We start from the raw sequence: 24,337 nt of genomic DNA, 5'->3' as shown, positions 1-24,337 counted from the left end.
GCTTCTCTTATGAGCAAAGAGTTGGGTAATCCCCCCTAAAGGTTAAACTGACATACATGCTATAGTCATGTCACAAGGAAGGAGGGGAAACCCTGACTTAAAATATTTTACACCAGGCCTTACATCTCCAGAAGATTTTAGTAAATCCATATTCTACTAATGAAAATATTTAAGTAAGCTTTTCCATGGTTCATGAGAAAATCATTTTTGGGAACTTGTTTCCTTAATGCCTCTTTTAGGGATGGGAGGGGTGTGTGTGAGACACACACACACACACACACACACACAGAGGAAGAAAAGGTATCTGTGTGCATCATACTCCGTCTCAGAGGAGGAACTCTAGGCTCTTTCTTTAGGAATCGTGGGCTTAGCAGGAATAAAGGCTGAACAGAAGCAGCCGTCTGCCTGCTCAGCCTCAGCGTTCATGAATTAGCTGCCAATATTTGAACACAAATCGCTGCGTCGTTTCCATGAAGTTGCCCCGTCGCTTCTCGGTTTGTAGCTAAAAGCTGTTTTTGCCAAGCCCTGAGATTGTATCTGCTGAAACACACCTCCTCCTCTTCTTGTAAAGATATTTGTGTACCTGCACAAAGAGAAATGCAAAAATATATGCTCTGAGTGAAAAGAAAATACACTTGCCAGCTTTCTCTGTTTCGAAATGTATGTGTGATTGGCACTGCTTAGCTCCCAGCCTTCTCGAAGGAGATTTCAGAGGGGCGAGGGGGAGAGTCATGTTTTCCTCCTCTGTTCTTACCCTGGTTATTCTCTTGTGAAGGGGCTGGGGGGAGAATGTAGGCTGTACATTAGAGAAGAATTTGGGATACTATTCATTCGCTGTTCTGACAGAGAGGACATTGTTTGTTCACTGTAATAGTCTTGGCAAGAATCTGCGCTGTGCATACAGAGTAAGAAAATAGCAGAGCAGTGGGGAATCTGAAAATCTAAGCACTAGAACAGCGTGGCAAGTTTTTAAAATATATATTTTAATAGCTTCTCCTTACTGTGGATGCAAATCATACTTGAGTGAAATAGCGTCCTTACAGTGATGATTGAATTATGCATGTATGGCATCGGGGTCGGGGGACGTCTCTAAGAGAGCAGTGTGTGCTCAGCTAAGTAACACTGTAAGAGGAATTAAAATCATGGAAGTTTAGGAGTACTTCCTGGACACCTCCAAACCTGCTTTGATATTGCTCCTGATACATCCACACTCAGCGTTGGTGTAGATGAAAACCTATGCGTATCTTCTGTTGGTTCTCAGAAGTAAGAATGTGCAGCTTAGGATAAGCGGGGGAAAGACACATGTGAAGACTGCATGCAGGCAGGAGTGCCCACTTGGAACAGTGTGAGAGGATCCTGGGTCCAAATACTGAGAACTTCAAAGGCAACAACGGGGAAAGGAAGGGATTAAAGCACCGTGCAGACCCTGTGTTGGGGCCTGAAGAGGCGCAACATACAGCATAGTGAGGTGTGTGTTCCTGCCTCTCATCGAGCACACAGACCTCACCTCACACTGGTTCCTGATAGCCTCAGGTGTCTGGGCACTGTGTGTGTGTGTGTGTGTGTGTTTTCCTTACCAAAACAGAAAATGCTGCCAAGGCTGCAGGCTGCTGTGTTCACAGGCGGGGCGCGTGGACTAGAGCCCAGGAGAGCCTGCTCAGAGCAGCCTGACAGCAGGTGTACAAGGGCTATTACCAACCCCGAGTTTAAGGGCCCCTCATTCTTGTGCTGAAAGAGAGCTTTATCCTTACTCCCCAAACCTGGCTTGTATTGTGTTTGTAATGATGATACTCTGGGTATTCTTACAAAAATTTTGTAATATAAACGAAGTGATTTCTAAAATTATTATTGTGATAGTTTCTGTAAAAGATAGTTCTTTAGCTTATTGCAAACCTTTCTGAGCTATTTATGTAGTTTCTGTAAGGGTTAATTTTATGCAACTAAACTGATCTTTTCTTCCATCCCTATGACACAATTCCTGTATATTATCTGCTTTGTGGTTGTCAAATTTCTCACTCTTTTAAAATTACTTGACAACATTTTTAAAGATGTATTTGTATATTTTTATTTTTTAAGATATATTTATGTGAAAGAGTTATAGAAAGAGACGAGGAAACACACACACACACACATACACTCAGAGAGAGAGAGAGAGATCTTCCACCTACTGGTTCATTCCCCAGATGGCTGCAACAGCCATGGCTGTGCCAGGCCTAAACCAGGGGCCAGGAGCTTCATCCAGGTCTCCTGCATGGGTGCAGGGACCCAAGCACTTGAGCCATCCTCCACTGCTTTCCCAAGCACATTAGCAGGAAGCTGGATTGGAAGTGGTGCTGCCAGGACTCAAACTGGCATGCATATGGGATGCCAGCACTGCAGATGACAGCTTAACTCGCTATGCCACCTGTCTTTGGTATGTCTTTTTAAAAATAGACATGGTAATATAAGTGTCTGATGGAAAATTCAGATAAATAACAAAGAACCCAAGAAAAATCAATCACACTTCACCAAACTCTTTCCTATTGTTGTTTCTACTGGGTACATCTTTGTCTAGTTTATTTTTTAAAGATTTATTTATTTATTTACTTGAAAGAGTTACACAGAGAAGGAAAGACACAGAGAGAGAGAGGTCTTCCATCCGATGGTTCACTCCCCAATTGGCCGCAACAGCCAGAGCTGCGCTGATCCAAAGCCAGGAGCCAGGGTCTCCCACGCCGGTGCAGGGGCCCAGGGACTTGCGCCATCTTCTGCTGCTTTCCCAGGCCACAGCAGAGAGCTGTATAGGAAGAGGAGCAGCCAGAACTCAATCCGGCACCCATATGGGATGCCAGCACTGCAGGTGGCGGTTTCACTGACTGTGCCACAGCGCCAGCTTTGTCTATTTTAAAAGTAATTTTTATTCAATTGTTTTCAACACCTGAGTTAAGAGTCACTGAAGGAGGGAAAGCAGAGGCAGAGCCAGCGTCTCCAGCCTTCACCAGGGACTCCTTGGAGGCACCGCCTCTGGCAGCCAGACTAGGGAGCAGGGGAGACACTACCACTTGCAGGGTAATTCCTGGCCCATCTGTGACTCTGGCAGCCACGTCTCTCATCCTGTCGCCTTGTTCCTGTTCTGCTGGAGTCCCCAGTAACCACTCTACACAGGGCCTGGGCACTAGCATGAGCTAGTGACAGTCTGGCTGTCGGTAGCAGGTGACCACAGCTCACCTAAAAGCCACAGGGGCTGGGAGGCAGCTGAGTCAGCATGTCCACTGGCCTCCTAAGTATCCTTGTCAAGAGAGGCTGCTTGGCCAGTGCCACGGCTCACTAGGCTAATCCTCCGCCTGCAGCGCCTGCACACCAAGTTATAGTCCCGGTCGGGGCGCTGGATTCTGTCCCGGTTGCCCCTCTTCCAGGCCAGCTCTCCGCTGTGGCCCGGGAGTGCAGTGGAGGATGGCCCAGGTGCTTGGGCCCTGCACCCCATGGGAGACCAGGAAAAGTACCTGGCTCCTGCCTTCGGATCAGCATAGTGTGCCGGCTGCATGGCCATTGAGGGAAGGAAGACCTTTCTCTCTGTCTCTCTCTCTCTCTCTCACTGTCCACTCTGCCTGTCCAAAAAAAAAAAAAAAAGGAAGCTGTGTGAGAATCTCATTTTTCCTATGTTATATGTCAGTGCTGTCTGTTATGAGCAGCAATGTGTATCATTTGCAGAAAACCGGAGTAAACATTTAATGATGCTGTCTGGTTTAACAGCCACATATATTGCAGCTACCATGACCCAAGCCCTGTTTTGAAGTGCTTGCAAATATTAAACATTTAGTCCGCCTGACTACCCTGACTACCATTGTTGTTAGTTTTCCCACTTTACTTAAGAGGAAACTAATGCACAGAGAGGATCTGGAACTTGCCGAGTGAATGTAGAGTCAGCACTGGCATCCAGCCATCTGCTCTGGGGTCGGGGCATTCTGGCCCCAACTCCAGCGGCGCCTCCTGGGCCGCACCAGAGCTTGCTCCTCTGTCACATCCCTTTGTGATCTATAAATGCACATACTTCCCCCTCAGAGGCACATACACCATGGCACATTGTCATCATTTTTTTAGAAGTGTATACCCTTTTCCTGGTGGTGTTTACTGTAGAGAGGAAGCATTTGTGAATCCTGTTCTTCCAGTGTGCAGAGTGGGCTCAGTGAAGTACAACTTGCCAATGCCACAGGCTCCTGGGCCGCGTGGTGGGGGTCTAATCATCCCTCTCCATCTGCCATCAGGACACGCATAGGCTTCTGCAGGCTTTGCCTTGACCCAGCACTTCCCACAGTGTGCACCTGCTAACAGGTGCAGCAGGCGGCCACATCGTCCTCCTTCACCGAGCCATGACCTGTGGGAGACCTGCTCTGCTTTGGCATAGGTGGGGGTCTTCCAAAGCTTCACGGAGAGATGCATATTATGAGGAAACTACACATGCATTCCATAACAGCTTTTTGCACTAAAATTATCTTTTAATTTCATCTTTCCATGAACGTTTTGAAGTTCTCTCTTATGTGGCGATGTTTGGTTCTCGACTCTCTGGGCTCAAAAGCTTTCTGCAGAACCTGCAGGGTTGTGTGATGGGAGGCCCAGCGTCTCAGTTGTTGTCCCCAGGTGAAGGTGTCTGGGGAAGAGGTTGTTGGCATGACTCCCTTCCTGCATCCTCCTGCCTGCTCTGTGTTCTCACAATCCTGAGTTCCTTTTCCACCACTCATCTCCAGTTTCCTACCATCTGTCAGAGTATGGGTCAGTTTCCCAACAGCCACTTCACCAGATTCTTGGGATTCACAGGCCTCCCAGGGATTTTTACACCATTCAGGACAATAAAGGTCCAAATCCAAGTTCTATTTTTAAACTATTGATTCATAAAATGATTACTGAGCTATGTTTTAGAAAACAGTTAATAACTGAAGATCTCTTTGAGTATGTGAGGCTGTCGGTGACAAGTGCATTTGGGACTCATATCACACTGCAGACTCCCAGGGTAGTTTTAATTAGTTTTTGTAATTTGTCATTTGTACAGTTCCTTTGTACATGTAATGGGTAACTGATTAAAGACCATTAACACAGCAAGCACAAGAACTAGTACTGTTACAGTGCTAAACACTGCTGTTGTCTGGTTTAAATTCTTGCATACTTTTCATGGCATTGACAATGTTTATTTCCTAAACTGGGTGGTGTGTGCGTGGCTATTGTATTTTTTTTTTTAGCAAATCTTAAATATCTTAATATATTTGTAAAATGTTAGCCTATGAGGATATCTGCACTATACAGAATTAAAAGTAAAAAGTATTAATCATCATGTACAATTTGGCTTTTATTGATTAGAAACATAATATGAAGATATTTCCAAAAATTTTTAATCCATGCATTTTTTCATAATAACTGTCTTGCACATATTATTTAAAAAAAAACCTCATACTTACATTGATTTATTTATTTAAGAGGCAGAGAGAGAACAAGAGAGCTCCCATCATCTGGGTTGCACTCCAGATACCTTCAACACCCAAAGCTTGGCCAAGGCCACAACCAAGAATTGGAACTTAATCCAATCATGTGAGTAGTAGGATCCCAATTACTTGACCTATCACCAGTCATTTGCAGAGTTTGCCTTAGCAGGAAGTTGGAGTTAGCCTCTGGAGCCAGGAACTACACCCAGGTACTCTGATGTGGGATGCAGGAGTCTTAATTGATAGGCTAAATACCTACTCCCAAACTCATAGTTTTACTTCTCCATGAAATTTCCTCACATTCCTCCAGATAAGCTGATAATATAGTACTCTGAAAAACTATATACACACACACACACACACACACACACATTATATATTAATTGCAGAGAAATTAAAACAGTAGCCTGCAATTTTTTGTATTATTTTATAATTAAACAAAAAATTATAAGTTGATTTATTTTTAATTCAATGTAAAATGCCCAAACATTAAATAATAAAAGCAACATTGTCTATTTTGATATGATGATGTCTTGAACATAGCTTGAAACTTATATAATTTATCCCTAAATCAAGAATATACTAGTATTCCATTTCAAAACATGTCTCCCAGACAGACATTTCATTATATAAGTGATTTAAGATAAGTAAAATGACACATCATTTGTTAGGTAGGAAAAAATTCACAGTATAATTATGAAAGCTTTTATTTAAGTAATATAAAATTTAACAATAATTTACCTAAATTCAAATATTTTCACTTGAGTGACTCCTTATATACTGTAAAAATTTTAAGTGTCTCTGTGAAGGCTGGCAATGTCAAAACAGGTGAAGCTTTGATTGAAATCAGGAAATAATGTTGCAGTAATTCTTTGTGTTTAGTAAAGGGAACTTTGCCATTCTCCACCAGATGATTGGTAATTGGATAATGTGAGGCCTGGTCAGTGCAGAAGGAAGATTAAAGACCCAAGGGAGGTCAGCTGATTAGAGGAAAATGTTATGAAGCCATTCTTGCTCTGCCTTGCTCTATCCACATCATAGAAGCAGCTCCTACAGATTCCTGCCCTAGGGTCACCTCATCAGATGTTGATAACTTTCAATATTGCAGTCCCCATGCTACTCATATTCTCTTTACTTATTTCAAGATATATATTTACACTTCATAAAATATCAGTAATAAATCAATACTATTTCTCATGTACTTTGATCACAAAAAATGATTTTCCTCAAGAAATCCTGTTTTACTACTTAATCAGATAAAATTTCCAAGAATTTGATTTCCTTGCATTCTTATATATTTAGGCAATATTTGTATCATCCCTTACTTGGTGGGCTTATTAGTTCTCAAGTTCTGACTTTACCATTCAAATTTGACATCTGTCATTATATCCAAATACAGCTAACATGATTTGAAGTAATTAGATCAGCATCATGCTTTTCCAACAATACTGATGTTGCTATGCCAATTTTTTTCCCAGAAACCTTTTATTTAAGGAATACAACTTGATGCATTTCATAAAGACAACTTTAGGAATATAGTGATTCTTCCCACCATACTCACCCTCCCACCCCTCTTCCTCCTCCCTCTCCTATTCCCATTCTTATTTTTTACTAACATTTATTTTCAGTTAACTTTATACCCATACAATTACACTATAGAGTTCAACAAATTGTATGAAAAAAAAAAAAAACTGTCTGAGACCAGGACCGTTCAAAGCCATTGCCTCTCAAAGTGTTAATCTCACTTCTATAGATTATCTTTTAGGTGCTCTATTAGTTATCACAGATCAGGGAGAACATATGATATTTGTCCTATTGGGACTGTCTGCCAGTTGTTAACTAAAAACCCAGTTGTCATCAGGCTAATTACTGCAAAATAAAACTAGTAACTGCATAAAGAACCGTTTCAATGGATATGATCTAAGAAATATATATATATAAAGGAAATATCTTTTACACTTAAATTTTGATGTGAGCAACATCACTTCTCTGAATCGTAATTAGCTTTCACTTTCAAACTCTGGAAGAACAGTCATTCATACTAGGAAGTAGATGCTAAAGAACTATGTTTGGCAACTTGGAAAACATTTTTAGCATTTGAATTTCCCTATTTATAGTACAGCATCAGGCAGAGTAAAATGTTTGGCATTTCTATAAGGGATGCAAACGCTTTAACATTCTCTGTTGTGATCTAACAATTCATTTCAAAGTAAGATGAATCTGTCTTGTTTGGAAAATGTTTTACACAAATATTGGCAAAGGGAATATCATTACATGTATGTGTATTTTTTAAAAATGCAAACTCCCCTGAAGTAAATGATGACAAATGGCACAACCATTGCATGTTTCCTCTGCATCAACTGTGGTTCTATGTGAACTGCCTTTTGTTAACTTTGAATTCTCACACTGCTCTACCTTGCTCCTTGCTTTCCAGGTTTTGTTAATTCATGTTCAAATCAGAGACCAGGTTTCCAGATACATCCACCCAAATGTCAACTGTTTTAACCTGACCTTTCTCTTATCCAGTGTTTTTCTCATAATTAAAACTCCAGATTACTCCATTAACATAAGCCCCTTTCTTTTACATTAGAGAACATGCAAATAGGAATTCATAGAGTATGGCCCTTAGTAGGTTGAACAGAAGAGAAATATTTCTCCCTCTCTCTCTCTCTCTCACACACACACACATCACATTCTCCCTCTTCTTCCCATCTTCTCCCTCTCCCTCCCTATATACACACACTTGAAATAATAAAAAATGGTGCAAAATACATGTTGTCCTGGATGGGATCCTGGAATAGGAAAAGAGACATCAAGTAAAAACCAAAGAAATCTGAACTATGTGTGAATGTTAGGTAATCATAGTGTACCAATATTGGCTCATTAATTGTAACAGGTGTTCCATGCTAACATATGATGTTAAATATAGGGAAAATCAGCAAATGTATTTATAACTTACATAATAAATGACTGTGGTTGTGATGAGAATTAGAAAGCAATCATTTCTCCTGTTGCCAGGGTCCCCTGCTGAACACAGCGAGCTATAGCAGAGTTGGCAAAATCCAAGTATTTGGAGAAAGCTGGAGACCAAATGCAATCCAGCCACCTGTTTTTGTAGGGGTTGAACACGCTTTGCTATTTGCTTCCATATGACACCGGGGAGGTGAGAGGACACAGGTTCAAATGCCCTGGGCAAGATTTCCAGCCATTTGGTGTTGGGGCCAGAGTTTAACTGGTTCAACCTCTCTTGACCTTATTTTTCCCATCTGTGAAATCAGAGGGTCAAACCAACTTTTTCTCTTGGAGAGCCTGTGACTTAAGAAGTTCTGACTCTGAATTTGTGTGTCAGAGGTCTGTTTATGATTACAGCTGTGGATTTTATTTTTTTTATTTTTATTTTTTTTCTCATGCAACCAGCAAGGGGAAGTTTTATTGATTATCCAGCATGCCGGGGCTGTCTGATCATACAAGAGCAGAGCAGCCCCAAATAACCAAAGGTTAGGATTTTATTGAGGATGAAATATGGGTGCCCAAGAAAATTTGCATGTGTTACATAGGTTCTAACATAAGATCATTCATCATTTTTTAGCACTTTTGAAGTCTCCCATAGAAGAATTGCTGAAAAGAGCATTGTTGCTATGTGAAAGTCACTTACATACTATGACGATGAGGCCACAGTTTTTAGACATAACTGTATTGAATCTGACCTCGAAAATCACATTGTGCCTTTATTTATAACAAAGTGTAACAACCTATATGATCATGTACATCTCAAAGAGATTTTAGGCTCATATACTTTCAGATTGCAAAAAAATTGTAAATGTGATTTAGCGTCAATGGTTTATTTAATGTGGTCTATAGTGCTACATGTTATTTAATTAGGCCAATAAAATTTTGAATATCTAATTATATTTAAGACATTTAAGGCTCTGCCAAGTGTCTAGATTATGCTTGTTGAGTTAATCATCAGGAAGTTCTTCATTTAATAATCATTTCTTAATCCCTTTCGAGCCAGTCATTGTCTATTACAAGAAATTATTTTCCAGCTGTAGTATTTCAGTGCTGGGTTTTGATCATAGGCATATAAAAAAGGTTAATTTAGAACTACCTTTACAGTTAAGGCTGATAACAACCATTTGACTGGTGGAAGCACTCAGAAAAATTGAGTAGTAGTTCTCAACTTTTGACTATTCAGTAAAATTACCCTAAGGGCTTTTAAAAGTTCCCACATGCAGGCTGCACCCCAGACTAATTAAATCACTCTCTGGATGCTTCCAATATACAACCAAAGCTGAGAACTGCCGGTCTTGAGGCAGAGCAAGGAAAGTCTGCTGGCTGCTCTTTATAATTGGGTGGTTTGAAACAGCGTGAAATCATTTAAAGGAGTATACAAAGGTAAATCAAAAAGTTCATGGAAAATGGAGTTAATAGGTAACATTAAATTGGGTGAAAAACCTTTCGAACTTATGCATATGAAGGCTCTTCAAACAGTTCCTGAAAAATAGGCACTATGGAAAAAACTTTGTATGGAATTGAAAATTTGGGGACCAAAAAAATCTTATCTTTTAATTTCATTTTTCCATGAACATTTTGAAGTTCCCTGATATTTTCAAAGCGAAATAAGCTTACCAATATCTGAGAAAAGGAAAAAAGAAAACAAAACCCCAAATCAGCGTGTGGCTTGCCCTAAATCTCCCTCCTACAAATACCAGGAGAGTTTGTCCTGATTTTGAAAGCATTTAGGAAAAGCACCCCGCGTGTCTCTATGCGCGATGTTTGCTTTGGCTTTTGTTTTGTTTGGCATCTCATTTCACATTCAGGATCAATGGTAGATAACAGTCATTGAGCACACCTGCTAAGTGTCAGGCCCTGCACTAAACATTGCTGAATCTCTCAGCCAGGAAAGATAGAAGTTACCCACTACAAAGTAAAAATAAAAAAGAGTTCTGTTTTGCTAGAGAAATCTTATCTCTTTGCAATTGAATATTTAGTCATTTATTCATTCATTCAATGCCATTTAGTGAATATGGTTCTATTCCAACAATAAGTCTAAAAATGCCTGAGGAGGACAAAGGAGCACTTGTACAAAGAGGACATAGCAATGCATGATGTGTGACTTCAGAACAAGCTGAGCCCCTTTAAATGACCATTTATTTAGCTCTTCATTCTATGGCTGGCAGTCCAGGGCTGGGCTCAGCACGGCAAGTCCTCTCATCTCAGCCAGGCTTCCTCTTGCAACAATACTCAGCTGTGGTTCAGCTTTGCTCTCTTAACAGAGCTATCTCACATTTCTGGGGCATCAGCTGAGACAAGCTGGCTAAGCTATCCTTGGTCTGTGTGGTCTCTCCTCCCTCAGTGGGGCTAGCCTGGGATTGTTGGCATAATGGAGTTAGGGTTCCCAAGAGAATGAATAAAAGCATTCAGGACACCTGGGCCTAACCTCAGAGCTGGCACACCGTCCCTCCTGCCACTTGTTTTGGCCAGTGCAGGTCAGAAGGCCAGTCTAGATTCAGGGCATGGGGAAATAGATTTCCTCTCTTGATGAAGTTACCAAAAGGTCCCATTGCAAAGGGCGAGGATAAAAGAAGAAGTGAGAAATTCTGGCTGTTTTTCCCAGGAGGAAAAAATTTAATTTTGGCTTGTAATGTTAAGGAGCATTCCTGAGAGGTGGTTATATCTGAGCAGGTTTCAAAGGTGGAAAATATGTGAAAATGCATTTTAGGTGTAGGCGATAGTATGAGAAAAACCATTAAATTGCGATTTCCTTAGTGAAGAAACAGAGATTGTATTCTCCTTAGGTGTAGGGGATATATCTAGCCCAGTGCTAACCATGTAGAAGGCACCCAGTGTGTGCTTTCTCCTTTGCCTCAAAAGGAGTGAATATAGGGCAGTGACTGGAGTGTGGGCCCTTAAAGACTGAGAGCTTTACTCTTTGCCAGCTGCTCAATCTTGGACAGCTTACTGTGTTGCTGTTGAGTACAGTGAGGACAGTAATACCTTCTGTGTCAGGCAGCTTTTGCCGTATAGCAAACCACCCCACAATATAAAACTATAGCCATTTACTTAGCTCCTGATGCTGGTGTTTTGTAGTTTGGGCTGGCTTAGCTGACAAGTTGCTCTGGTCTCAGTTGCACTCAAACATGAGCCTACAGTTACAGGTAGTCAGCCAGGTGTTGCCACTTCTAGGGATTGACTGTGTTGAGGGACAATGAGGAAAACTGGCCCACATGTCTCTCAACATCCAGCAGGCCAGCTGGACCTGTTCATTTATCAGGAACAGCAGGACTCCAAGGCTAAGAGTGGAGCATGCAAAGCTTGTTCATCATCTACATACTGGTACTTCCATTGAGTTCCAAGAGCCAGTGTGATTAACAACACCAGCTTAGAATTAAGAGTAGAGAAATAGACTGCATATGCTAGAAGGAGCTACAAAGCCACATTGCAAGAACTAAGAATACTTCAATACCATCTATACAAGCTTCTACACCTACCTATAGTTTATAGCAATCGTATGATGAAACAAGTAAATGCATCTTGATTTTCATAGGTGAGGTTCCAAGTATTGTTATGAGGAAGCTATTAATTTTTTCTTACATATATCAGGAATCTAATTTTCAGGCACATTCTTTAATTGCTTATTTTTAAAAAGTATCAGATGAGCCTCCAAGTGCTCTTCACAAAGGTTGAATGTTATCCATGCTTTCCTTTTTCAGAAAGATAGTGTATGTAGGGAACGCTCATTGTGAGTTCAAGTATATCTTGGCACAGAGTGTGGGTACCTTCAACTAATGGGGCTGGGACAGAGGCTGGCCATGGCCGTGTGTAAAATGTCCTCACTCAAATCTAAATGGCGTACAGACACATGAAAAAATGTTCAGGATCACTAGCAATCAGGGAAATGCAAATCAAAACCACAATGAGGTTTCACCTCACCCCGGTTAGAATGGCTCACATACAGAAATCTACCAACAACAGATGCTGGCGAGGATGTGGGGGAAAAGGGACACTAACCCACTGTTGGTGGGAATGCAAACTGGAATTTCCTTTGGAATTTACCCAAAAGAAATTAAATTGGCAAATAAAAAAGCTGTCTGCCCCTTAATGTTTATTGCAGTTCAATTCACAATAACTAAGACCTAGAATCAGCCTAAATGCCTATCAACAGTAGACTGGATAAAGAAATTATGGGACATGTACTCTATAAAATACTATACAGCAATAAAAAAAAATGAAATCCAGTCATTTGCAACAAAATGGAGGAATCTGGAAAGCATCATTTGAGTGAAATAAACCAGTCCCAAAGGGACGAATATCATACGGTCTCCCTGATTGGTGACAACTAACCGAGCACCAAAAAGGAAACCTGTTGAAGTAAAATGGACACTGTGAAAAACAATGGCATGATCAGCCCTTGCCGTGACTGTTGATGAACAACTTAACATTTTATCCCTTTTAGTATTTTTTTGTTCTACTTAATACTATTGGTTGAACTCTTTAATTAACACACAATTATTCTTAGGTGTTTAAATTTAACTGAAGAGTGATCCCTGTTAAATATAAGAGTAGGAATAAGAGAGCAGGGGAGATGTACAGTTCGGCACATGCTCAATCTGACTTGCCCCAAACGGTAAAGTTAGAAACAGACCAGGGGATTCCAATTCAATCCCATCAAGATTGCATGTACCAAGGCCATCTCACTAGTCAAAGTGATCAGTTTCAGTTCACAATTGATCATAATGTAAGGATTAAGAGTCAAAGGGATCACATAAACAAAACTAGTGTCTGCTAATAATAACTGATAAAAAGGAGAGAATGATCCAACATGGGGGGGCAGGATACACAGCAGACTCATAGAATGGCAGATGTCCTAAACAGCACTCTGGCCTCAGAATCAGCCCTTAAGGCATGCGGATCTGGCTGAAGAGCCCATGAGAGTATTTTAGGCATTGAAAGCCAAGACACTCTGGGGAAAAAAAAGAAAAACCGTAAATGAAAATTGTCTGCAAGTGAGATCCTAATGGAAAGAACGGGTCATCAAAGAAGGAGGTACCTTTCTCTGAAGGGAGAAGAAAACTTCCACTTTGACTATGACCTTGTCTAAATAAGATTGATGTCCGTGAACTCAAAAGGCTTCCATAGCCTTGGCAACTCATGACAAGAGCCTAGGGTAATTACTGGTGCCATAAACAAGATTGTCAATTGTTAAGTCAACAACAGGAGTCACTGTGCACTTATTCCCCATGTAGGATCTCTGTCCTTAATATGTTGTACAATGTGAATTAATGCTATAACTAGGACTCAAACAGTATTTTACACTTTGTGTTTCTGTGTGGGTGCAAACTGTTGAAATCTATACTAAATTGATCTTCTGTATATAAAGATAATTGAAAATGAATCTTGATGTGAATGGAATGGGAGAGGGAGCGGGAGATGGGAGGGTTGCTGGTGAGACGGAAGTTATAGGGGGGAAAAGCCATGGTAATCCAAAAGCTGTACTTTGCAAATTTATATTTATTAAGTAAAAGTTAAAAAAATAAAAAATAAAAAATAAAAAAAATGCCCTCACTTAACACAAAGGGTCAACTCAAGAAAATAAGCTGATATGGAAAGTATAGTATTTGAATTCCAAAAAAAAGCATTAAAGGCCTTTAATAAGAGGTAAGAACCCATTTCAAAACCCATGCAAAGAATGAAAACCTTAATAAATCTTTATTGATTTCTTTCACTCTTATAAGTAGTTTTACAAAGCCAGCTAAGCCACATATAGTTCTAAATTGATCCATAAATTGCTCTTGTATCCCATAAATTGCATTCAGTGGAGATTTATTTATCTGGCAAATAGAACAGCTCTAATCAGTGATGTGAACTGGGTCAAAAAATGCCTGTCTTCTGTGAACTAGAGCATCAAAGGTTGTTCGGAATTGTACAGTGCTGAATTGCGGCAAATGCACCTTGAGAATGGTATCTGCTTTTCACAACTGTGGAACATTCAAGTTCCCTAAAGGGCTCTCAAGTGCATGTTGGATTCTGCCTCCTGACTCCAGCCTGCCTCACCTCATTCACCACCTTCCTGAGCCTCAAGGTCATCAAAAGGGGCTTGCCCACCGTTTGCAGCTGGTTTCCTTTGTGCTGTGGTTCCTTTTATTTATTTATTTTATTTTTTTTTTTTTGACAGGCAGAGTGGACAGTGAGAGAGAGAGACAGAGAGAAAGGTCTTCCTTTGCCGTTGGTTCACCCTCCAATGGCCGCCGCGGCCGGCACGCTGCAGCCGGCGCACCGCGCTGATCCGATGGCAGGAGCCAGGAGCCAGGTGCTTTTCCTGGTCTCCCATGGGGTGCAGGGCCCAAGCACCTGGGCCATCCTCCACTGCACTCCCTGGCCACAGCAGAGGGCTGGCCTGGAAGAGGGGCAACCGGGACAGAATCCGGCGCCCCGACCGGGACTAGAACCCGGTGTGCCGGCGCCGCTAGGCGGAGGATTAGCCTATTGAGCCGCGGCGCCGGCCTTGTGGTTCCTTTTATGGTTTTACAAAGTCTGTGCCGTAGAGGAAATGGAGATTATCAGAACCTGCACTCCCTGGCCACAGCAGAGAGCTGGCCTGGAAGAGGGGCAACCGGGACAGAATCCGGCGCCCCAACCGGGACTAGAACCCGGTGTGCCAGCGCCGCAAGGTGGAGGATTAGCCTAGTGAGCCGCGGCGCCGGCCGCTGCTGCTTTTAAAAATGACTTCAGTAATTGCTGCCCCATCTCCCTGGAAAACTGGAGAGTATTGGTCCCTCTTCCTTGGAAAGGCTTTGGTGCCTTTGCTGTAAGGAGTACTCAGTTTGTGTTTAAAGCAGTGCTTTATGGGCCGTGTAATGAAGTCCCTCACATAGTGCCAAGCTTATTGTTAGAAGTATCTGTAGACTTGATATGTCTGTCTTTGTAAGCCCGAAAATGATTTCTGGTTTAGGAGATTTGTGTTGGCAGGGAAAATTGTGTTTGTTGATACTTATAGACCATCTGGGGCTTGATATTCTAAATTTGAGGACTTTCTATTTATACATAATATGAGGGGAATTCCGTATTTTTTGATATGCATTTGCCAAACTAGAAGTTATGTGCAGATTCATGAGCCCAAGGTAAGATAATTTTGCTCTTGCAAACCCTGCAAATATTTTTAATCACTACAATTATTTTTTAATGAATACAAATGTAGATATTTGAGACTACATCTCAAAAATCCCAGAACATTCTCAGGTTCTAATATTAATACTGTAAAGAATTTTCACTGGGGACAGTGCTATGGCATAGCAGGTAAAGCCGCTGCCTGCAACAGCAGCATCCCATATGGGTGGAGTCCCTGCTGCTCCACTTCTCAGTCAGCTCCCTGCTAATGGCTGGGAAAAGCAGTGGCTACAGCCCAAATATTGGGCCCCTGCCATCCGTGTGGGAGACCAGGGTGGAGTTCCTGGATCCTGGCTTCAGCCTGGTCCAGCCCTGATTGTTGTGACCATTTAGGACGCGAACCAGCAAATGTAAGATGTCTCTCTGTATCTCTCTTTGTCACTCTGCCTTTCAAATAAATACATAAATCTTTTCTAAAATGTTTAAATAAAAAGTAAATAAAGCTACAGAACTTTGTCCCTTTTAGAAGATGTGACATTTGGGGACCAGAGCTGTGGCGTAGAAGATTAAGCCTCTGTCTGCAGTGCTGGCATCCTATGTAAGTGCCAGTTTGGGTCTTGGCTGCTCCTCTTCTGAGCTAGCTCCCTGCTAGTGCACCTGGGAAAGCAGTGGAAGATGGCCCAAGTCCTTGGACCCCTGCACCCATGTAAGAGACCCAGAAGAAGCTCCTTGTTCCTGGCTTTGGCCTGGCCCAGCTGTAATGGCCATTTGGGGAGTGAATTAGCAGAAGAGCATCTCTCTCTCTCTCTCTCTCTCTCTCTCTCTCTCTCTCTCCTCTCTGTATCTCTGCCTCTCAAATAAATAAATCTTAAAAAAAAAAAAAAAGTGACTTTTGAAAGAATCGCCACTAACACCCAACATGGGTGGAATAGAATAAGTTTGCCCCATTCCCACCTTGCTCTATCATTCCCCAACCATCAAACTGAGTGTGAGTACCATTTTTCACAATAGGTGTGCTTTGGTGTTCTTAAGGTGGTGTTAAGATGAAAGCAAACTGCAAAAAGCAAAAGATAGAGTGGGCGGACCCTGTCTTTCCAGCACAGTGGAAGGGGCAGTGTTTGCAAGAGGGCCAGCAGCCACACATGGTGAGTATTCGTCCCAGCTGCCTCGCTCGCAGCTGCACCTGCCAATCCAACGGCCTTGGAGTTTGTGGTTATGGACGCTGTGGTTTTGGTGTCTGCCTGGCTTTTGGGTAAGAGCCTCATGTTATAGGGACCCATGTTCTCTATCATACAAATTTGAGGGTATTTCAAAAAGTGTATGGCAAAAATGGAATTCAAAGATAAGTTTATTTGCATGCAAACAATTTTTTGAAAAGTCCATACAGAGTTTTTCCATAAAATGCATTTCACATAACTTTTTGAAGACCCCTGAACTTAGTGAGAAAAGAATCTAGAATGGAAAACGAAGGCAGACAGGGCTCTGCTGTTTCCTGGGTTAGGTTCTCAGGCAGCCCCTCCTCCCGCCTCCCCCCAGCTTATTGTATCCTCATCTGTAAAACCCCAATAATGATTTTTTAGAAACCAAATCCAGGGGCCAGCATCGCAGCACAGTGACTGGATGCAATGCTGCCATCCCAAATGGGTGCCATTTTGAATTCTGGCTGCTCCACTTCCCATCCAACTCCCTGCAAATGTGTCTGGAAAAGCAGTGGAAGATGGCCCAGCGTAGGCCCATGCCACCCATGTAGGAGACCCAGAGGAAGCTCCAGGCTCCTAGTTTGGATTGGCCCCTCGCCAGCTGTTGTGGCCATTTGGGGAGTGAACCAACAAATAGAAAGTCAGCCTCTCTCTCTCTTTCTCCCTCCCTCCCTCCCTCTCTCTCTCTTTCTCTCTCTAATTCTGCCTTTCAAATAAGTAAATAAGTCTTTTAAAAAAAATAAATAACCAACTCCACAAACCTGCCTTATACCTCTCACAAGATTTTTAGGCAAAAAAAATAAAATCTATGAAAATATTTGATTAGCTCTTACAAAAAAAAAAAAACAGCAGTAACACACGTTCTGAAAGAGAGGGATGGGGAAGATGAAGAAGGCTCTTGGGTCTTCATTAATGAGTGAGAGACTCAGGAAGCTCGCGCTGGTGTGGCAGTGATGTATCAGCCACACACATTCGCCACCCCGTGTCGTCATCCTGATGTTGGCAGTAGTGTCGTCACTGTTGTCTTTGTCCTGTGGTCTGCCATGGAGAGCATGAAGTCACTCTGATGTCATATGCTTTATGTAAATCCACTGTAGCTTGAGGGAACCTTTTGTGCTCTTACACTTCTGTAAAACTTTGAATTTGAAAGCTGATAAAAATCATTAAACGCTTTATTACTAGAAAAATCAAAACACGATGTGATAATTTGTAATAGTGGACTTTTGAAAAAGCAAATAATGCAAATGGGCCTTCTTTTAAAATCTGACCTCATGCTTTTGAAACTCTGAAAACAAAAACAAACAAAACCCAAATGCAGACAAAATCTCCAGATGCATCGAGACTAACCAGATAGACTGGAAGAGAGAGTGCCTTGTGCAGCGATCCCTTCCTTATCAATCGGGGACACGTTTCAAGACCCCCGGGGGATACCTGAAACTGGGGATAGTAGCAAATCTTAGGCGTATACTCTGGTTTTCTTTTCCTATATATGCAAACCTATGAAAAAGTTTAATTCATAAATTAGGCACAAGAAGAGATGAACAATAATAACTAATAATAAAGTAGAAAAATCACAACAGTGTATTATAATAAATGGCTAGCTTCACTCCTCTTGTGCTTTGGGGCCATCATTAAGTAAAACGCTGTGGTGCTGTGACAGTGGATCTGATAACCGAAATGGCTATCAGGTGACTAATGGATGGGCAGTGTGGGCAACGTGAATATTCTGGACAGAGGGCTGATTGATGCGGTGAGTGGGTCAGAGTGAGATGCTGTAATATTTCACCACATTACTCAGTAGCTGCAGTATCTAAAATGTACAGATTGTTTATTTCTGGAATTCTCCATTTAATATTTTTGGGCCCTGGTTGACAATAGGTGATTGAAACTGCGAAGGGAAAACCTGAGGCAAGGGGGAGGCCCAGTACTTCCAGATGAAAGAATCCAGTGTCTCAGGTTTGGTTTCAGAGTGAGCTTTCTGCAAAGTCTGTGGCATGGTACGCTTGAGTCAAGCATATCACACCATGAAGCAGACTTAAGAAAAAGGGGGAGACACGTGTAGCAGTGAGCAGTGACCTTGTGCATGGGAAGGCTTCCTGGCATCTGATGGAGGGTGGTGCTTAATGAGGGGAGAGCAGGCAGGGGTGGGTGGGTGCTGAAGAAGCTCCTGGTAAGGAAGAAGCAGACAGGAGGGCAGACTTGAGAGTGTGAGGAGGTGAGGAGGACGGCACACAAGAGCCAGAACTACTTTATATTTCAGGCTGCTTTACTTGATTTCATTTTCTTTATCCTTTGATCAATGGAAAGCTTTTAAAGGTTTTAAGCAGGGAGCTTGGTGTCATCAAATTTTTTCTCTAGTCACATTTTTTTTTATTTCTGGGGGGCTTTTTAAAAAATTTGATTTAAAGTATACAATTTCATGTATTTCATATATACAGATTCAGGAACACAGTGATACTTCCCACCCTACCCTCCCTCCCACGCTCACACCCTCATTTCTCCTCCATCTCCTATTCCCATTCTTATTTTTCACAAAGATCTATTTTTCAGTTAACTTTATATTCGTAAAATTAACTGTACACTAAATAAAGAGTTCAACAAATAGTATGAGGAAAAAACACTATCCCTCCACAGTTGAGACATGGGCTGTTAAAAATCATAGCATCTCAAAGTGTCAGTTTCACTCCTATAGATTACCTTTTGGATACAGATTTTCGTTTTTGAAAAGATCTCTCTGGGATTTGGAGAGAGGGATGAGAGAGAATCCCCTGGGGGTGCAGGGAGACCGGAAGGCTCCTGCCATAGCTGAGGTGAGAGATGTAGTCATTTGCATAGAGGGCTGGCCCTGGGAATGTCAAGACAAGCTTGAGTCAAAGAGGTAGATTTGAAAGTCATTTAAGAGGTAACATTGAGAATTAGATATGGGGGGAACTGCGAGAGGGTGGTTAAAAGGACCTGGAATTCAACCTTATGCTACTAACAGAAGGTGGCACCATTCACACAGAGAGCCCTGGAAGATGATGTGGCCAGACTTGTATACTGCCGCAGAGGTTCTGGGAGACACCCAGTGGAGGGGCCCAGGTGCTAGCTGGGTATGGGTCCTGCAGCTTAGAATCCAGGCTTTGGCAGGAGATACAAATTTGGAAGGCTGCCCTGTGGGAATTGAAGCCCTGGGGAGATAATGTGCAGCATAATTAGGGAAAGGGCCCAAGACCGCACCGTGCACAGCTGGAGAGGAGCCAGATTCGGAGGGTGTCTTTGTATGATGACTACAATTAGTCATTCTCTTTTTTTTTTTTTTTTTTTTTTTTGCCAAGACCTCTGCTTTTTTAAGCAACACGTGGATAATACTCATTATGGAGAGTTTTCCAAAGTCCATGTCTAAAATGTGGTCTGATACTTTTACCCTTCAAAACCTCCAGAAATTTATGCACAGATGTCACAGTCTTGTCGATGTGAGTTGACTGTTCCTGATAGACAAAATCTTTGCTTGTTATGTAATCATTTAAGGAAGGGGTTGGGAGCCTTTTCTTTTCTGCCAAGGGTCATTTAGATATTAATAACATCATTTGTGGGCCATATAAAATGGTCAGCTTAAAAATCAGCCTGCTGTAGGCTGATTGAATTTTGAGTCCCGCCTGCAGTTGCCTTGGAAGAGTCAGACCAGATGATGTCACAGACCTTGTATGACCTGCAGGCCTGACGTTCCTCACCCCTGATTTAAGGGACAGAGGAAATAAAATAATGATAGAAGTCTGCTGGTTAGATCTGGAATCTTGAAGGGTCTAGAATCTTTATGTAACAGTTAGGCCTGGGCGCTAGCTACAAGATCTTTCTGTGGGGCTGGTGCTGTGGCGCAGCAGGTTAAGCCTCTACCTGCAGCACAGGCATCCCATATGGACTCGCTGGTTCTAGTCCCAGCAGCTCCTCTTTTTATTTTTTTTTTAAGATTTATTTATTTGAAAGTCAAAGTTACACAGAGAAAAGGAGAGGCAGAGGGAGAGAGGTCTTCCATCTGCTGGTTCACTCCCAGTTGGCCGCAATGGCTGGAGCTGTACTGATCCAAAGCCAGGAGCCAGGATCTTCTTCTGGGTTTCCCAGGCATGTTTGGGCAATAGCAGAGAGCTGGATCAGATGTGGAGCAGCCAGGACTAGAACTGGTGCCCATATGGGATGCCGGCACTGCAGGTGGAGGCCTTACCCGCTACACCACAGCGCCACCCCACTCCTTTTCTGATCCAGCTCTCTGCTATGGCCTGGGAAAGAAGTAAAAGATAGCCCAAGTCTTTGGGCCCCTGCCCTGCTTGGAGACCTGGAAGAAGCTCCTGGCTCCTGGATTCAGTTTGGCGCAGCTCCAGCTGGTTCTTGTGGCCATTTAGAGAGTGAACCAGTGGATGGAAGACTTTTCTCTCTCTGTCTCTACCTCTCTGTCTGTAACTCTACTTCTTAAATAAATAAATAAAATCTTTTTAAAAAAGAAAGAAATTTCTGGTGTATTGCAAAAGACAGAGTCTAGTTGTATCTCTTTTCATACAGTTCAGGTTCATCACTGAGGAGGGGGAGAGCATTTGGCCCAGTGATCAGGACACCCATGCTCTGATACCTGCTGCAGCTCCTCATGTCAGCTCCCTGCTGATGCCCAACCTGGGAGTGAATGAAAATGGCTCAAGTGATTGGGTTCCTTCCACCTGACTGGGAAACCTGGATTGAGTTCCTGGTTCCCAGCTTCAGCTGCAATGGGGGCCACTGCAGGCACTTAAGGAGGGAACCAGCAGTGTACCTAATATATATATCGCTTTCTCTCTTCCTCTCAGATAAGTAAAAATTTTAAAGCCATTTTAAGATTCATCACTGGATTCAAAAGAATCTGCTTTTTTTAGAACCTCAGTGTTTATGAAATATTCGATTGTGCGTTTATTTCACTTTGTTAGTGACTTAGAGCTGTGTTAAATTACAGTGATAAATTATAAAGCCCAATATCAGAAGCAGCTGCTTTGCATCCAGTGAGGCACAGGGGTTTTTTTTTAGGTATATTTTTTAATAAAATAAGATTTTGTTAAACCACCAAGAAAAGCCACAGAAATAATTAATACTGATCGTGTGCCTCCTTTGGACGAAGGCACTGAACCATACATGTTTCACCAGATACGACTGTAGCTGATTTTGATAGTGATATCAAATAGACTTCTGTACTGGATGAAAAGCTGGAATACTGAGGACTCTGGAGGGAGCTGACGTGCTCCAGGCCTGCGTCTGGGAGCCTGGCAGAGTGTGTTGTCGGTACAGCTCAAAGTCTAGACCAAACAGAAGTGCCTCAAAATCATGACAGTGCCCAACTGTTTATTCCATATGTCAGTGGACTTGTCCTAAGATATTACAGCTGACTTCCTGGCCCATACTCCTAGTTTCATGTGTTAATCGCAGAAGGATAAGGTTACTGAAAAAAGATCCCAGGCTGCCATGCGTTCACTAGTCTGAAATGGCTGTCTTTTGCATGTAACAGCCACCTCAAGTCAAGGGTATGTGAGGATGAACAATAGCAAGAAACTAAAAAATTCCCATGGCAGACTGAGGGCCCCATGCCAATGAGACACGCTGTTACTCTCAACAGAGCGGTCTAAAGAACCCCCTGCAGAAGAATGGAATTGGAGATTCAAACATGAATGTCTAGCTGTTCTCTGCAGAGAATTGAAGGGAGCAGCCAGGATCACAAGAGGTACGGGTGGGGAGATGCTTTCTGGCACAGGTTGAGAACCAGCCAGAGGTCGGCAGGGCACAGGATGCAAATTGCCTGTTCTGCAAAAGGAGCGGGCTCTGTGGAACTAATTAAACTCCCAACATGCACACATTGCATGGAGCCCTGCAGGTGAAAATTACAGTTGCCCGCAGTCATCTATTATCTGTTAACCATCAGTGGTTCCAGTCTGCAAGAACATGGCACTGCCTTCAGTCCTTTTCTTGGTAAGAATGCAAAGATATGCATTCATTTATTCTACTGATATTTGCTAGGTGTCTCCTACTGTTTTAGGTGGCAGGGTGATGGCTGCAGAGACAAATGTATTTTAGGGCACACCCTTGCAACAAACAGTAAGCACAGAGACTCATAAATAAGATGCTTTCAGATAGTCTTGCCTGGGAGACAGGGTACAGGATGCAGGCTAAGCTGGAGGTGGGCAGCAGGCTATAGAATAGTTGGTTTAGAGGAGACGTCTCTGAGAACATGATGTTAAAGAAAAACGAGGAGGCACCAGCTGTCCGATGCTCTGAAGGGTGGTGACCATTCCAGAAAGGAAACAGCTACTATGAAATTTCCAGGGGAGGGTAAGCTTGATATGGTCAAGGGCTACAAGAAAAAGCCCATGGAAGATCATGGCCAAAGAGATTAGGGAACCAGCTGAGGCTGGAGGAGGTGGACCCAGCTGGCCCACGATGACACACCAATGTGTCAAACTGAGCTGAATAAAATGTATTGTGTTCATGAAAGCAATGAAAATCAATAAAAAAAAAAAGCTACAATAGTCTAAAGCATAAAGTTATGGTCATAATAATGGATTGATTTCTAGTACACTTGTCCTCTAGGAATTATGGATTGCTTTTTAAGTAGATAGATAATAAATGTGCTTTAGATCAGTTGTGACACAGCCAGAAAACAGTGGTAGGTAGGCCTCAAACCAGTAAAGGGCCAGGGGATTTCACATATTTCTTGTTGAAACTATTATATTTGAAAATACTTTAAAAGTATACTATTTTATTTCTCTAATAAACTATGAATATGACTTCCAGGTTAGTATTTTCAGAGGTGCAGAAAAAAATACCAAGAAATAATTTAGTAAGCAATGAAAAATTATAGCTCAAAATCCATGTCTGCTGAATCTTGAGCCTTTATGTTGCAAGCTCAGATCCCACTTTCTGGAATAGACTGTACACAGGCTCTGTTTTGGTCTGGGGTCCCAAAATACACAGGTGGTCCCCAACTTTCAATGATTCAGTTTAAAGTTGTTTAATTTTACAATGGTAAGAAAGTGAAACACACTCAGTAGAAGCTGTATTTGGATTTTGAATTTGGATCTTTTCCTAGCAATATGCATTATGATCCTCTCTTGCTGTATCGGTCAGCAGCCCCCTCTCCCAATCAGCCACTAATCACAAGGAGAAACTGTGTGCTGTGTTGCTAAGCTGTGATGTTCACTAGTTTAGGTGCATTGAAGACATTTTCAACCTACAGCATTTTCAGCTTACAATGGGCTTGATGGGAAGGAAGCACCATTGTAAGTCAAGGAGCATCTCTACCAATCAAACAAAAAGTTTATGTGACTCCCTGTGTAGATTCATGTGGAGAGAGGGACAATGAGATGTATCTGTATCATATTGTCACTACTAAGTAAGGCAGGCTCTGCTACTGCAGAGAAATGAGAAAGGTGAAATTCAGTTGCTAGTTAAGAGTTTAGAACTATGAATGGGAGCAGCCAGTTAGTATAGCAGTTGAGATGCCTGCATTCCTTATTTGAATACCTGGGCTTGATTCCCAGCTCCAGGTCCTAACTCCAGCTTCCCACCAATGCAGACCCTGGGAGGCAG

At 42.2% G+C, this 24,337-nt stretch overlaps 1 protein-coding gene across 5 annotated transcripts in view; it reads left to right on the top strand.

The window, feature by feature from the left end:
* Positions 1–24,337, top strand: part of PAG1 (phosphoprotein membrane anchor with glycosphingolipid microdomains 1) — a 174,620-nt gene that overhangs the window by 103,545 nt on the left and 46,738 nt on the right. The window lies entirely within an intron of this gene.

The sequence above is a fragment of the Oryctolagus cuniculus genome, chromosome 6, assembly GCF_051225735.1.
Source record: "Oryctolagus cuniculus isolate XC-2025 breed Fujian yellow rabbit chromosome 6, ASM5122573v1, whole genome shotgun sequence".
NCBI classification, from domain to species: domain Eukaryota; kingdom Metazoa; phylum Chordata; class Mammalia; order Lagomorpha; family Leporidae; genus Oryctolagus; species Oryctolagus cuniculus.
Note: the sequence above shows the minus strand (reverse complement) of the source record. Positions and strands in the feature narration are given on the sequence as shown.